Raw genomic sequence first — 16,661 nt, forward strand, 5'->3', positions numbered from 1 at the left:
TTTTCAATAAGATCAGGAAGGTCTTGAGAATTAGCTATATTGGCTTTTAGAAAGGATTCTATTTCACCAAATTAAACAAACCTTTAAAATCGACTGTATAGACTTCTTTTTACCATGTGTTTTTGTCCATTGGCTACATTTCACTCATACCACACGCTTCTTGTGAGCCTTGAGCCCACTTCCCTCTTACGTGAGTAATGCCCAACTATTAGTAGAATTTTGAATTGACATCAGATTGCACTGTGTCATGAGGTGGGAAGATTCTGATGTTGACATCCACATATCCTCATTATGATCTGGTCATTGTTTTCATTTCAAAGGAGCAGTACCTTCAGCTCACTACCTCAGTCTGTTTAAAGCACGTTAAGCTTGTGTATCAGAGTGAAGTTACATGTTCTTGCTAAGAATGTGCTCTCCAGTGTCAATCTACTCCCCTGTTGTGGGTTCTTCTTTTTAAGGAGCATAGATACCCAGTATCCTCATTATTCACTATTGATCAACTGACATTTTAAACTTATAGAACTCCTCTTTCCTCTCTGGTCTGAACATATGCCCCCACTGGAGGCAGAGAAGCCACAGGGAAATACAACTGACTTGACTCTAACTGTGAAAGCAAGGATTGCACATTGCTTGTCAAGCCTGCCTTGAGGCTGGTGTAAAAAAAAAAATGCTGATGTCCGCATAGCATGTATCTCTAAGTAAATCAAACCTGTAATTCAACTTGGCTGCCTCTAAGTCATTTTGATTCCTGCCAACAAGAACATTAATGAACTTAGTATCTCTACAGGTTTATTCATGTGTAAGACCCAATTCCTTATTCCTCATTCCAGCAGCTGCCTCTGCTCCATCTGATAAAGTGGAAAGTTGGAATAGGTCACACAAATCCAGCTCATTTCTTAAGCCCAGATTATTGTAGGCAGTGTTCTATAAGTCGTCTGTCTGGTTTTAGGATAGAAAACAAAGTTTCTAGGACTTGAATCTGAAAAAAAAATCCATACACTAGTAATTCTTGTCATGAAGAAACATTTTATGAAATTCAGCTTATTCATGCTTCTTTTCTTCCTACTTTTATTCTCCTTTTGACAATGATACATAATTCAGTTATATTATACAGTACTTTTGCTTTTCAACCTTGGTTTACCTCTATGGATTTACAGGTGTGAGTGTATTCCAGAACATGTAGTACTTCATGGATTTCCCAAAACGTTGTGAGACTGATATACAAAGTATAAGAAAATGGTCATGAATCTAATTTGTCAAAAAATTTTAACTTAAAAACATAAAAATATATAGACTGGTTATTCATAAATTTGTCCACAGACTAGAATCACCCATATCTCTTTAAAATTCCAGAACCCAGGCAGCACGCAGACCAATTACGTCACCTTCTGGAGCTGGGACACAAGCATCAGCAGTGTCTTCACTCCCCAGGTGATTCCAACATGCAGACGAGTGTGGAGACCACTGATCTCGACAGCTCTGTTACTTCATGATTTCAAGAAAACCCAACTGCAGCTTCTCCTAGACTACTGACTCTGCCCTTGATGGCGGGTTCGCTATTGTGCAGTTTCTCCATCAAGCCTGGTGGGCTGCCGTCTATGGGGTCGCACAGAGTCGGACACGACTGAAGTGACTTAGCAGCAGCAGCAGTTAGCTTTGAACTTGAGCAAGGCCACTGCCTGAGAGGTAATTCAATCACTGAAAAGCAGCAATTAAAGAGTGAAAGGCCACAGATGGATATAAGATAGTTGATTCCAAAGTTGGTAAAGTTACTGATATTTGCTGAGGTTTTTCCTGTTAGTGCTTCGTGTCTCAGATTTTCCTATTCCATTTTCACACACGGATAGTTTCTCATGCAGTTAGTTTTATGAAACTCTGGTCCACTAGGGTTACATGTTTTTGTTTTTTCATGCTTTGGGCTATTGTTTTTAAAAGTCCTTCTTTGACTTCGTCATCTTTAAAATATCTAACTCAGAGGGGGTTATGCATTGAGTGAGAATTGTTTTTTTGCCTTGTTTGACTCAGTTTGACACAAAAATAAGTATTTAAAGTTTTGTTTTCTGTGTCCACATAGCACATTATTTAAGCAATCACTGGCTGTCCAGAAACTGAAGGAGGCTGGGTTTTACCTTTCTAAAAAAATGGAAATGTAGTTGATTTACAACTTTGTGTTAATTTCTGCTATACAGCAGTGATTTAATTATACATATATATATACACACACATTCTGTTTTTTTAATCTTGATTTAAATATAACAACTGTTTACTCACAGGTGGTGAATTTACATGGTTGACACCCTTTATCAGAACTCAGAACTCCAGAATTTGTACAAATAACCACCATACTGGCTTACACAATTTTAAACCTAATAGTATAAACTGATAAAATGATGGTTTTGCTATATGCTTATATGTATCTTGAGAGAGATTAATTAAAGGAAGTAAAATAGCAGTTGAAGCTGCTGGATGATTGAAATTATCTGAATAAGTGTGATCTTGACTTTAATGAATTAATAAGTAAGCTTCTTGCTGTAAGTATTTGATTAATATTAAACCACATTTGACTTAGGAACCATTTACACTTAATTTATGGTCTAGTGTTCAATTAAAATCATCTATACTATTATGTGCAGGCTCTCAATCCTATTCTTGCATTGGTTATGTCCCTTTTCCATCACTAACTACCACACTGAGTCGTACAAAAAGGAAGCATATGTCTGTGATCTAATTTCTCATAATATTTTTCAGCTGGAACCTTTAGGGAAAACACTTGCTTAGAAAATGCATGTGTTTTTTACTCAGTTTATTCTATCAGTAATCGTTTGGGAGGGGTGAATGAAACAAATGACCGCGCATATGTGTCTAATTAAAAACAAAAGACTGGGATGTTACAGTTATTTCCTAAAATCACTTTTTCATATGAAGATTTTGGCTGAGTCTTTACCAGGGAAACTCAGGACCACTGCGGTGTGTGGAAAGCACACCAGCCATGGACTCAGAAGGCCTGGGTTTGAATTCCGGTGACTTACAAATGTAAGGCAGATTATTTTTATCCCTCCTCTGTTAAAACTATTTTTTAATACATGAAGTTTACATTTGGCCGCAGAAAGCATTTTTTTCTACTCCTAAAAAAAAAAATTATGTACTGTATGTCAGTTTTTAAATTTCATTGTAAGTGAGGGGAAAAAGTGAAAGTGTTAGTCGCTCAGTTGTGTCCAGCTCTTTGCCTCGCCATGGACCGTAACCCACTGTGCTTCTCTGTCAATGGAATTCCCCAGGCAAGAATACTGGAGTGGGTAGCCATTCCTTTCTCCAGGGGATCTTCCTGACCCAGGGATCAAACCCAGGTCTCCTGCATTGGAGGCAGATCCTTTACCATCTGGGCCATCAAGGAAGCCCTGTACCTCTTAAATTGTGTTCTTATTGTAAATATATAGCTCTATTTGGGGAAATATCTTTTGACATGTAGTATTTTTGAGCCAAGTAATGAGCTGTGTAATGTAGACATAACTTAGGTAGAATAATTCAACTTCATTATAAGATTGTCTTATAGCTCTTTTTCCTTTCTCCCTTGCAGAATGCCTTCCTATTGTGTGTTAGTTACTGCTGTGTCTGACTCTTTTTGACCCCACGGACTGTAGCCCACCAGGCTTAGGCAAGAATACTGGAGTGGGCAACCATTCCCTTCTTCAGGGGATCTTCCCGACCCAGGGATTGAACCAAGGTCTCCTGCATTGCAGGCATCTTCTTTACTGTCTGAACTGCATTCCTAGTCTCCTTATTAAAAAAAAAAAGGAAGCATTAACTCAGGATGAAATAAACCACAAGCCTAAAAAGAGATGCCTGTTTCCATTCAGTGTTTATATTTGCCAGGCTAAAGACAGGCAAATAATTGTCTTGCCTTTAATAACTTGATCCTGAATGTTATATTAAATAGTGTTGACGACATGTGACTTGAGCAGAATTGTTGGTTATTTTACCAAACTTTGGGTCAAGGTTTGCTTGAAATGAGTTGTGCTATGGATCTAAAGCTTTGGGAGATCAAGAGTGAATTGTTTTGCCCTCGACATTGTTTCCACCAAGATATTATGACTTAGTATTGATTTTGAAAAGTGAAATCTAACTTATGAGAGCACAGATCATATTCAGGTATTCTTAAATGTAAAATTGATTTGGGCCTACCCAGGAGCTATATACAGTAATAATGATCACAGAGGGGAAAACAATGCTGTGCAGATTTTTCTGTGCTCCTTTTAGAAAGTGTATCCTGGAGGACAGAGCTGGGCACTTGGTCATCCCAGTTTCTTTCTCACGTGGCATGTTAAAGTTTCATATTGTTACTCCTAACCAAGGTTTGTATTGGGATCATTGCTGAAAGAGGCTTTAAGGATATAGTGTCACCAATATTTAGGTATTGTTATAGGTTTCATCCAGGACAGCTGAAAAGGTAACAGTTACCTGCTGCTGCTGCTGCTACTGCTGCTAAGTCACTTCAGTCGTGTCCAACTCTGTGCGACCCCGGAGACGGCAGCCTACCAGTCTCCCCGTCCCTGGGATTCTCCAGGCAAGAACACTGGAGTGTATTGCCGTTTTCTTCTCCAATGCATACAAGTGAAGAGTGAAAGTGAAGTCGCTCAGTTGTGTCCGACTCTTAGTGACCCCATGGACTGCAGCCTACCAGGCTCCTCTGTCCATGGGATTTTCCAGGCAAGAGTACTGGAGTGGGGTTCCATTGCCTTCTCTGGTAATAGTTACCTAGTACCCAATTAATTCAGGAGTATGGAGAAAAATAGTTTGATGAAGACTTACGTTAGAAAGCTCATTTTATAGGTGGACATGACTGGGTTAGCTCAGGGTTTTTGTGTTTTTGTTTTTTTCCTTCAAAGAAGCAGACTTTTTCTAAGATTAGAATCAACACTGCTGGTAGAACTGGAAAACTTAGGGGCAGGCCATTAAAGTGCAAGGTTCTCTGTGTCCCAGATGTAAGGACAGGAAGATGCTCTTTTTTCTCAGGTGCTGCTTCTGCATAGTAATATCAGTAGGCTGTATCAATAGACAAAGGAGAGTCTGCAATTCACCATGAGGCAAAAAGCCACATTGTTGTTGAGTTGATAAGTCGTGTCCAACTCTTTGTGACCCCATGGACTGTAGCCCACCAGGATCCTCTGTCCATTGGATTTTCCAGGCAAGAATACTGGAGTGGATATGCCGTTTCCATCTCCAGGGGATCTTTCTGACCAGGAACCAAAGCTGTGTCTCCTGTGTTGGCAGGCTGATCCTTTACCGCTGAGCAAGCAGGGAAGTCCACGTAAGTCTTTCAAAGTTTCAGATAACATTCATGATGGGGAATGATATATTTTGGTGTATTCTTAAACCCTTACCTCTTTTATTTTTTAAGTATGTCTGTATTCCTTTGTGCTCAGCAGAGGCTGGAGGGAGGGAGTGATAGAAGTCTAATACAGAATCTCTCTTCTTTATTTCCCATTGAAACCAATAAAATTTAGTGTATGTATTATATACACATATGTATGTGTTTAATATTTAATATAATAACCTGTGGGTTTTTTAAGATGTGTTTTGCTATGAATTATAATATACACATAAAAAGTGATAATGTGACATGTACAGTTTATGAATAGTTCTAAGAGTAAACATCCCTTGTAACTGCTGCTGCTGCTGCTGCTAAGTCACCTCAGTCGAGTCCGACTCTGTGCAACCCCATAGACGGCAGCCCACCAGGCTCCCCCGTCCCTGGGATTCTCCAGGCAAGAGCACTGGAGTGGGCTGCCATTTCCTTCTCCAATGCATGAAAGTGAAAAGTGAAAGTGAAGTCGCTCAGTTGTGTCCAACCCTCAGCGACCCCATGGACTGCAGCCTTCCAGGCTCCTCCGTCCATGGGATTTTCCAGGCAAGAAAACTGCTACCTATGGTGAAGAAGAAGGAGAAAGAAGAGGAGGAGGAGGAAGATAAGAATTAGACTTCGTTTCTAATAAGAACCTTCTCCTATAGTCTTCCCTGAATAAGCTCTAGCTTTACTTTTCATGTAACCATTTCCTTCTTGCTTGCGTTATAGTCTTACTACTTTGGTGTACACGCCTGTATGCACCAGATATATCCATATAGTCCGTGTTGTGTGTTTGGGAACTTGATGTATTCTTTAGTCTTGCTTCTTCCATGTGTTATCCGTGTAGTTGAATGCAGCTGCAGTTTGTTGATTTTCATTGTTTTGTAGTATTCTTTTGTAAAAGTGTGCCACAATTCATTTGCCTATTCTGCTGTGTTGGACATCTGGGCTGATTAGAGTTTGTCCCTACTTGAGTCGTGTTGCCGTGACTATTATGCTATGTCTTGGTGCACAAGGCATGCATTTCCACCAGACCCAGTCCTAGTCAATACAAATAAAAACGTGACAGTGGACAGGGAAACTCTCTTTTTTGAAACAAACTGTAGTGAGCCAGTAATCTAATGAAGGAAAACAACCGTTCTTTTGGTTATTCTAAGGTGGTGGGTGCTATCTGGACATAGAGAAGGCCATTTCTATCAGGTGAATAAAAAGACATTCCATTTAAGATTCATGTTTGCAAGTATGTTTCATCAAGAAAATAAAATGTTTTCGTTTTTAAGCTATCTCTGGTATTATTTCTTTTGTTGTTGTTGTTTAGTTGCTAAGTTGTGTCCGACTCTTTTCAACCCCATGGACTGCAGCATGCCAGGCTCCTAGGTCCTCCGCTATCTCCCAGAGTTTGCTCAAATTCATGTCCACTGAGGCAGTGATCCTATCTAACCATTTCATTCTCTGCTGCCCCTTTCTCCTCTTGCCTTCAATCTTTCCCAGCATCAGGGTCTTTTCTAGTTGATTTGGTTCTTCGAATCTGGTGGCCAAAGTACTGGAGCTTCAGCTTCAGCAACAGTTCTTCCAATGAATATTCAGGGTTGATTTCCCTTAAGATTGACTGGTTTGATCTCCTTGTAGTCTAAGGGACTTTCAAGAGTCTTCTTCAACACCACAGTTTAAAAGCATCAATTCTTTGGCACTCAGCCTTCTTTACAGTCCAATTCTCACATGCATACATGACTACTGGAAAAACCATAGCTTTGACTATATGAACCTTTATTGGCAAAGTGATGTCTTTGCTTTATTACATACTGTTTAGGTATGTCATAGCTTTTCTTCTGGAGAAGGCAATGGCAACCCACTCCAGTACTCTTGCCTGGAAAATCCCATGGATGGAGGAGCCTGGTAGGCTTCAGTCCATGGGGTCGCTAGGAGTCAGACACAACTGAGCGACTTCACTTTCACTTTTCACTTTCATGCATTGGAGAAGGAAATGGCAACCCACCCCAGTGTTCTTGCCTGGAGAATCCCAGGGACGGGGAGCCTGGTGGGCTGCCATCTCTGGGGTTGCACAGAGTCGGACACGACTGAAGCGACTTAGCAGCAGCAGCAGCAGCAACTTTTCTTCTAAGGAACAAGCGTCTTTTCATTTCATGGCTGCAGTCACCATCCACAGTGATTTTGGAGCCCCCCAAAATAAACTTCTTCCCCTTTTTTCCACTTTTCCCCCTTCTATTTGTCATGAAGTGATGGGATTGGATGCCATGATCCTAGTTTTTTGAATGTTGAGTTTTAAGCCAGCTTTTTTAGTTTCCTCTTTAACCTTCATCAAGAGGCTCTTTAGTTCCTCTTCACTTTCTACCTTTAGAGTGGTGTCATCTGCATATCTGAGGTTGATATTTCTCCTAGCAATCTTAATTCTACCTAATGATTCATCCAGCCTGGCATTTCACATGATGTACTCTTCGTAGAAGTTAAATAAGCAAGGTGACAATATTTCTAGAATTGTAAAATTAATAGGATGAAATGTCCTTAGAGGGCAGAGAATGCATCTCACATTTTTTTATGTTCTTCATAGATCATGGCAATGCTAGAAAGATGTTAAGTCCCCACTGACTATGCATTGCCTGAATAAATCTACTGTAGAGTAAAATTATTTGTGCAAATAGTTATAATTTCCAAGGGGCAGGCCCATAAAAGAGGAGAACGGTGGATTAGTTTAACTTAAGATTTTCTGTTTTGAAAGCCTCTTACCTGAAAAATATAGAATAATAGAGTAGATGAGTCAATCTTTTTTCTCCATAATTTTTCTTACCAAATTTGTATACATCCCTAAGTACAGATAATTATAAAGCATTTTAAAATTATAACTTGATCCTTTCGTTTGCCTTTTAAACAACAGACAAAATGGGCAGTACACTAACTTTACCACTTTTGATAGACCTGTGCTTCATAGCATATATTTCAAACCTAAACTGATTTTTCCAGCTAAGGCTGCGCTGCTAAGTTGCTTCAATTGTGTCCGACTCTGTGCGACTCCCTAGACGGCAGCCCACCAGGCTCCACCATCCCTGGGAATCTCCAGGCAAGAACACTGGAGTGGGTTGCCATTTCCTTCTCCAAGGCATGAAAGTAAAAAGTGAAAGTGAAGTCGCTCAGCGAATCCATGGACTGCAGCCTACCAGGCTCCTCCGTCCATGGGATTTTCCAGGTAAGAGTACTGGAGTGGGGTGCTATTGCCTTCTCCGGCCAGCTAAGGCTAGATCATAATAAACTGATTTCAGTATCTTCCTGTTTTTTATGGCTTCATTCTAAAGCTTAAGCAGAAGAAACAAAATGCTATTTGTCACACTATTCTGGATTAGCTGAAGTCTTGTTCCTGTTTGGGCGAAATGACCATTGGCCTAATGCTATCAACATGAACACTTTACAACTCATCCAAGAACTATTTCAAGTATTGAGGAAAAGGCACTTTAATCGAAAAATTAGGGACTTCCCTGGCATTCCGGTGGTTAAGACTGCATTTCCAATGCGTTAGGAACTAGGATCCGGTATGCTGTGCAGCATGGCCAAAAATAAAATAAAATAACTAATTAAGATATTTAATGAAAAAGTACTTATCCACTGTTGGGCTAGAAGAAAATGACTGTTTCTTGTGAATTCAACATACTAGCCACACCACGATTCATTTTGCCTTCTGTTACAACCAATGTGTTTGAATTCTTTTTTTGCAATGAAAAGATTCTTATGGTATGTCTACCTTGGGGACTGTAACTTTCAAAAGGTGCTCTTAAATATATTGCTACCTTATTTAAACTATTTGCTTCCAAGATGTGCAGTTCTTTGCACAAAGAATAAGTCAGGAGCCCTCTGGACACACAAAAGGAAAATGCTCAGCTGGGTTTCCCTTTTTATATTTCTGTGATGGGTTTATGACTTGATGGCCAGCTTCTTTATAGATTCACCTCTCAGAGGACACAATTCCCTTTAATGTGTTTTCTGTGCTTATAGAAAGAAACACTGTGTTAGTGTTTTAGTCTGTTCAGGCTTCAATAACAAAATACCATAAACTCTGTGGCTTATAGTCTAAGATCAAGTTGTCGGCAGATTTGAGGTCTGGTGAGAGCCCACTTCCTGGTTCATAGCTTTCTTTTTGCTTTAATTTCACATCAAAAGGTGGGTCTCTTTTATAAAGGTACTAATTCCATTCATGAGGCTCTATTCTCATGACCTAAACACCTCTCAAAAGCCCCACTTGCTAATGCCATCACCTTAGGAGTTAGGATTTCATAATAGGAATTTGAGGGAAACACAAACATTCAGACCAGAGCAGTTAGCAACCACCAGTAGAAATTTCATTTTTACTGCATGGCTTTCTTTTGGTGTACAGAGAAGCCCTTTTAAAGTGCTCCTACCAATTAAGTGAAAGTATCTTTTTGACTGATATCATCTATGGTTTTTCAATATTTTCTGGCAACTTACTGCTTTTATTAATCTGGGTTAAATATTTTATATTCTTTTATGAACTTAAAAGATATTAAGAGCCAAGAATTGGAAAACTAGAAAATAAAAATACCAGTTTCCATGGTGGTGGTATAGAGTCGGCACATGTAAGAAGGTATATGAGCAGAGAGCTGTGATAAAACTGGTTCTTACAGAAAACTGCACTGCCAACAAGCCAGGGTCAAGAACATCTGCTTTTCCTTGAAGTTGCACCAGACTGCTCTAACCATATTTTCTGAGCTTCTATAGATATTATATAATATATAAGCAATAATAATATGCTTTTAGCAAAATAAAATGCTTTTAGCAGCAAGTATAGAATAATTCACCCTGATACAATAGCAATGATTGAAATTCATATGACAGGAAAAAAATGGATACAATTTCTTCCCTGGAGTTAGAACTTTTAATATGTTAACATGCATCCTGACAGTATAGGAAGAACCTTATCTTTCAAATGATGAAACAGAGTTTGAGGAACACTGAGTTTGATTATAGCATAATGTATTTAGGTAAGAGATAATTAAAGTTAGAATTTAGGCCAGTATCCTGTAACAAGAATGGCTATGGAGTCCAACTTTTACATATCCTCAAGAACAGAACAGATAGTTGTCTATATGTTACTACATCTAAAACCATGATTCTCAACAGAGGCTTCTCTTGACAGGATGGTAGCAGAATTTCAGTTGAATTTTGTTGAACGTTTTTTCCTGCATCTCTTGAGATGACTGTGTTTTTCTTTTTTAGTTTGTTAACATGATGAATTCCATTGATTGATTTTCTAATGTTAAAACAACCTCGCATTCCTGGGATTAAAGCCCACTGGGTTACAGTGTACTATCCTTTACTATATTGTGAGATTTAATTTGCTAAAATTTTATTTAGACATGAAGGATATCAGTTTGTAATTTTCTCCTATTGTTATATCTTTGTCTGATTTTTGGTTTCATTGTAATGTCGGCCTCATAGAATGAATTGGGAAGTATTTCTTCCTTTTCTATTTTTTGGAGGAGTCTGAATAGAATTGCTACTATTTTATCATTAGATGTTTAGGAGAAATTATCCTGAAGCCCTCTGGATTTGCAATTTTCTTTGAGGGAAGTTTATAAACTACTATTTCTTTAACAGACGTGTAATACAAACCAAGCCCCTCAATTCCATTCAAAAACCGCAGAGCTGACTTTAGTTTTCATCTTTTCCCTCTATGTAGCTCCCTTTTCTGACAATGAGAAATCTGTCCCCATTATCTTTAATAATTTGCTTCTTTGATCAGCTCCCGTTTATATAACTGCGCTTCCCTTGCCAGTGCTGTTCCCTTCCACAAACAAATGCCCACTTCACCCCACTGGGACTGACACCTTGCCCAAGGCAGCAGCTACTAGCTCCTCTCCCCAGCCCCTTCCTACCATGGAAGCCCTCCACACGCCACCTGAGCACCAGGATCCCACTCCTGGGCTGTTCTGCTGCTTGGAAGCCCTCCTCACCCCACCCAGGCTTCGACACCCTGTCCCAAACTCCTCATTGCCAGGCATTTCCCCACTTTCTCTTCTCAGCCTTTTGAGAAATAGTTCCATTTAAACTCCATACTATCTAGTTCATAATTGGTGATTAGTAAATACTTAATAAGGCTAAAAAGAACTGCATTTTAAAATGGACATATGCTATATTGACACTCTGAAAACGGTGTTAGTATTGTCAGGATTGCTAGAGATTATATTCCAGATTTGATGTGAACTAACTGTAACTACGGAGAAATTAAGTGAACTTCTTTTAATTTAGATTTCCTAATCTCTTAGAGGGGATGAAAATGGAAATGATTATAATAAAACAATAATGTTAACAGCACGTGATGCCTCCTATGCACCAGGTGCTCTGCTAAGGACTTGACGTACATTGTCATCTAATCTTCAAAATGGTCTTCAGAAGGAGATACTATCGTGATCATTTTACAGAAGAGAAGATTGCCACTTGAGGTCGATGCCATCATCTTCCTCATTTTACAGAAGAAGAAACGAAGCACAAAATAGTAATTCACCCAAAGCATATCTCTAATGACTGGTGAAGTTGGGGTTCATACACTGTACCTCCCTAATCCAATATTGCCCCAAGCATATGAGGATTTCTAATACATAGTGGGCATTAGTAAATAATAACCATTTTGATGTATAGTGATCAATTATAAGAGTCCTGAACCACTACTGCCAGGTCTCCGACACAGGAAGAGTCATGGCACTGTTTGATGGAAGTAGAGAGGATGCTCCACTTTTAACTTGAACACAAACTGTAAGTAATTTTTCATACTAGACAGAGTTTAAAAATCCTCTTTATTTATTTCAGATTAATAAAGGAGACATTTGTATGTAGACTGGGAAATAGGTTAGGTACTTAAATCTAAAAGGAAATTTAAGATGAGAAAAAAAAAATACTTCCAGTTGATAGAAGATGAGGAAAAGAGTTAATAGTACCCCAGAGATAAGAGAATAAACAAAATACCTCAGAGCTGGAGGCAGTAGCCCAGTGGTTGCAAGGAGAACAATAAAGACTTGAGAGGCATCTCTCGTTCCAGTTTAGAGTTTAATAACAGCCCCAAGCCCTGGATCTGTGAGCCTGGCACCAGATAGGTGTTCAGTGTGTGCTTTTTGAATTGACCTGACAATCCTTTCAAAAGCGTAAGTAGAATTTCTACTTAAAGGCACAAACCTATAATAAAAGCCAGAACAGGAAGGAAGACAGCAGCCTCAAAATTTTAGAGGCTGAAAAGTGCATAGGTCCCAACTTAGCAGATCAGAGAAACTAATCCTAAACTGAAGCAGGGAAAGCTGAACAGAAACTCAATTTACATTGCAAAATGCCCCCAGACCCAAGCATCTCTAGAGGGCAGGGTGAAGATGGGGTTAAGTCTTCTCTGACAGTGTGTTAATGAAGCAATTATTCTTTTATTCCTTTCCTACTTTATACAAAAACTGCCCGACCTTCTCAGCTCCCAGAGTGCTGGCTGTCAACTGGGAGAAAAATAGAAATCTTCTCTAAATAGTTAAGTCCTTTTTCTCTAAAGGAGAGAAAAGCACTAAGATTCTGATATTGGGATGTCCCCAAGGAGTAGAACTAAGATCTTGACATGAGGACTCTCCCAAGAAAGAGGCCCAGCTAGATCACCCTATGAAGACTACATTAAGCAAGCTACAAGTTCATACACCAACACTTTCAGGTAGATGACTTTTGGTTTGAGAAAATAGTCAGGGAATGTCAGGAGGACAAGGAAAGGCTGTATGACCAAGGTGTTCAGAAAATAAGAGAAGTTGTTACATTCACAAATGAAGAACAAGGTGATATATTTTTTAAAAATTCAGAGAACAAAGAAGCAAGCTTTTTGAAATTATGATAGCAGATATTCTGAAGGGGTATAGATAAAGTAGATTAATAAAGAAGGTAGAATTTAGGATATATTCCAGAAAGTAAAATAAAAAGCAAAGATAGAGAAACGAGGAGAGAAAAGGGAAGAAAATTAGAAAACCACTCTAGGAGATTCAATACCTAAATAAGAGGAGTTCTAGAAAGAGGAAAGAGAGAAAATAGAAGGAGGGGAATTATAAAAAGTAATTCAAGAAAATTTCTCAGAACTAACAGGTATGTTTGCCTAGCCTGGTGGTCTAAAATAGACCCATACCATACCATATTATAGCATTTTAAGGCACTAGTGGAAAAGGATCCTACAATCTCCAGAGGACTGGAGTTTTCGTACCAGAATCAAGAATCAGAATGGTACCAAATGCTTAAAATGTAATAGTAGAAGCTGTAAGACAATGAAACAATGTCTTCAAACTTCTGAAGAAAAATGATTTCCAGTTTCAATTTTATTTCCATCTAAAAGTGTGAGGCAGATTGAAGATTTCTAAAAATCTGCCTCTCTTGCACCTTTTCTCAGGAAGGTACAGGAGGATGTACTCCACCAGAATAAGGAAGTGACTTAAGAAAGGATAAGACCTTGATCCAAGAAACAAAGCAACAAAGTCTCTAGAATGGGTTAAATGGAGACCTCCAGGTGACAGCTGTGCCTGGAAAGCAACATGTCCAGGATGGAATGGGTCACAAGGTACCAGAAAGCATTTCTCCGGGAGGGTGAAATTGATAAAATATCTTAATTTGAATATCTCAAGTGGAAACTTGCACACTTTGGGAAGGATTTAGATTAAATTAGCACAAGTCCATCAGGGAAGGCAATGGCACCCCACTCCAGTACTCTTGTCTGGAAAATTCCACGGACGGCTGAGCCTGGTAGGGTGCAGTCCGTGGGGTCACTAAGAGTCAAACACTACTGAGCGACTTCACTTTGACTTTTCACTTTCATGCATTGGAGAAGGAAATGGCAACCCACTCTAGTATTCTTGCCTGGAGAATCCCAGAGATGGGGGAGCCTGGTGGGCTGCTGTCTATGGGGTCACACAGAGTTGGACACGACTGAAGCAACTTACCAGCAGCAGCAGCACAAGTCCATAGAAGAAGTAAGTAAATCTGCAAGAAGACCAGTGTTAATTTCAGAGAAAACTAAAAAGTTGTGCAGGGCTTATTAGAATTAACTTACACTCAGGCTACTCTTGGGTCTAGTGGTTAAGAGTTTGCCTTGCAGTGCAGGTTTGATCCTTGGTCTGGGAAGATCCCACATGCTGAGGGGCAGCTGGGCCCATAAGCCACAAGTACGAAGCCTATGCTTTAGAGCCCACCCACTGCGACTACTGAAGCCTGCATGCTCTAGGGCCTGTGCCCTGCAACAAGAGAAGCCCCTGCAATGAGAAGCCCACGCACCACAATGAACGGTAGCCCCCTTTCACCACAACTGCAGAAAGGCCTTGCACAGCAATGAAGACTCAGTGCAGCCAAAAATAAATAAGCAAATAAATAAAATTTTTGAAAAACAGAATTTGTACTCATCAAGTACTACTGCTGCTAAGTTGCTTCAGTCGTGTCCGACTCTGTGCGACCCCAGAGACGGCAGCCCACCAGGCTCCCCCATCCCTGGGATTCTCCAGGCAAGAACACTGGAGTGGGTTACCATTTCCTTCTCCAATGCATCAAAGTGAAAAGTGAAAGTGAAGTCGCTCAGTTGTGTCTGACTCCTAGCGACCCCATGGACTGCAGCCCACCAGGCTCCTCCATCCATGGGATTTTCCAGGCAAGAGTGCTGGAGTGGGCTGCCATTGCCTTCTCCGCATCAAGTACTAGTGAAGAGAAAAGAATCTTGAGGAAATATTCACAATATACATAAATGTCTAATAATATCAAGAATATAATGTAAACTTCCAAAAATCAATAGTAAGACCACAAACAACCCAATGCAAAACAGGCAGGGGAAACAAAGAAGTATGGGGCTTCCCAGGTGGCACTAGTGGTAAAGAACCCACCTGCCAGTGCAGGAGACGTAACAGATGTGAGTTTGATCCCTGGGTTGGAAAGATCCCCTGGAGGAGGGCACAGCAACCCACTCCAGCACTCTTGCCTGGAGAATCCCATGGATAGGGGAGCCTGGCGGACTATAGTCCAGGGCATTGCAAAGGGTCAGACATGACTGGGCAAATAACACTTTCACTTTCATAGTTTAATTTTGCCAACTGAAAAATGGAAATAATCCTTTTAGTTTACCTATTAGAGTTGCTCTGAAAAGTAATCAAGATGATTATCAAAAAACAATCATATTTGTTTAAAAAAACTATTTGATTGTTACATGTTAAAGTAAGCACATGGGAAAAGTAAAGTTGAGTTTCACAGGAACACATGTATACCCATGGCAAAACCAATACAATACTGTAAAGTAAAAAAAAAAAGATAGGAATAGGGTTGTTTCAGCTTTTCAGAGTGTCTACATAGGCACGTATCATTTAACTAAAAGGAATGAACCATGTGTATTATATAAATAAACACATATTTTAAAATCATGTGATATTTACTACATACTTGTTATCTACTGGCTCTGTGTAAAATACAAAATATGTGTATGTTTTTGTATTGACATATCCACAAAATCCTATTTCAGGATTTTAGGTATAGCCAATGAGCTAGCTACACTTAGCTTCCACCCACGTACATGAATATAGAACCTATTTTACCAATGCCATCAGCAGTGAGCTGACAGCCCCATGACATTTTTTGGTTACACATTTTCAGTGACCGCATTTTGAGTTACAAGGCTCACCAACCTCACGGCCATAAAAAGTTCTAACAGTCCCACCCTATTAGATATCTAGCTTATTCATTTCTGCCTCCACATTGAGTAACTAGGGAAACAATGATGTCACTGTTCAGTGTGGAACTTATTAACATCTCTATTTAGGCTCAAGGCTTGGGAAGCCTATAGTTATTTCATACATCTCACCACCACCTCTGTAATAAATTCATACAACTTTAGTTTTTCTGAGGGGAAATGGTATCATTCTGTTCAATGCCTTGTTTGAAAGAAAATATATATTCCAAAAAATATATATTCTGAAAAAAATCACCTGTGTATTTGCAGTTGGGTTTTTTTGATGGATCTTGACCACACTGAGCCATTGTGTGATCCGAGTTAAATATCCCCCCCTTGGACCATACTCCTTTGAGCAGTCATTCTTCAGCTGGCCTTCACTACCACATCAATTTTGATTTGAGAGGCTAAATCCCTATGTTGTTCTTTTTCCTTGTAATCTTTTTTCCAACTCCATGATATTGGTAATAAAGATTTTTTAGAAATTAACAGTACCCAAGTGTAACCCTGGGCCTTCGAAACCCTGCTGCCTCCAAAATACGATAGAGATGAGTTAGCCGTCTCTTCAGTGAAATAAATAACTGGACA

This window comes from Bos mutus, chromosome 20 (assembly GCF_027580195.1).
Source record: "Bos mutus isolate GX-2022 chromosome 20, NWIPB_WYAK_1.1, whole genome shotgun sequence".
NCBI lineage: Eukaryota > Metazoa > Chordata > Mammalia > Artiodactyla > Bovidae > Bos > Bos mutus.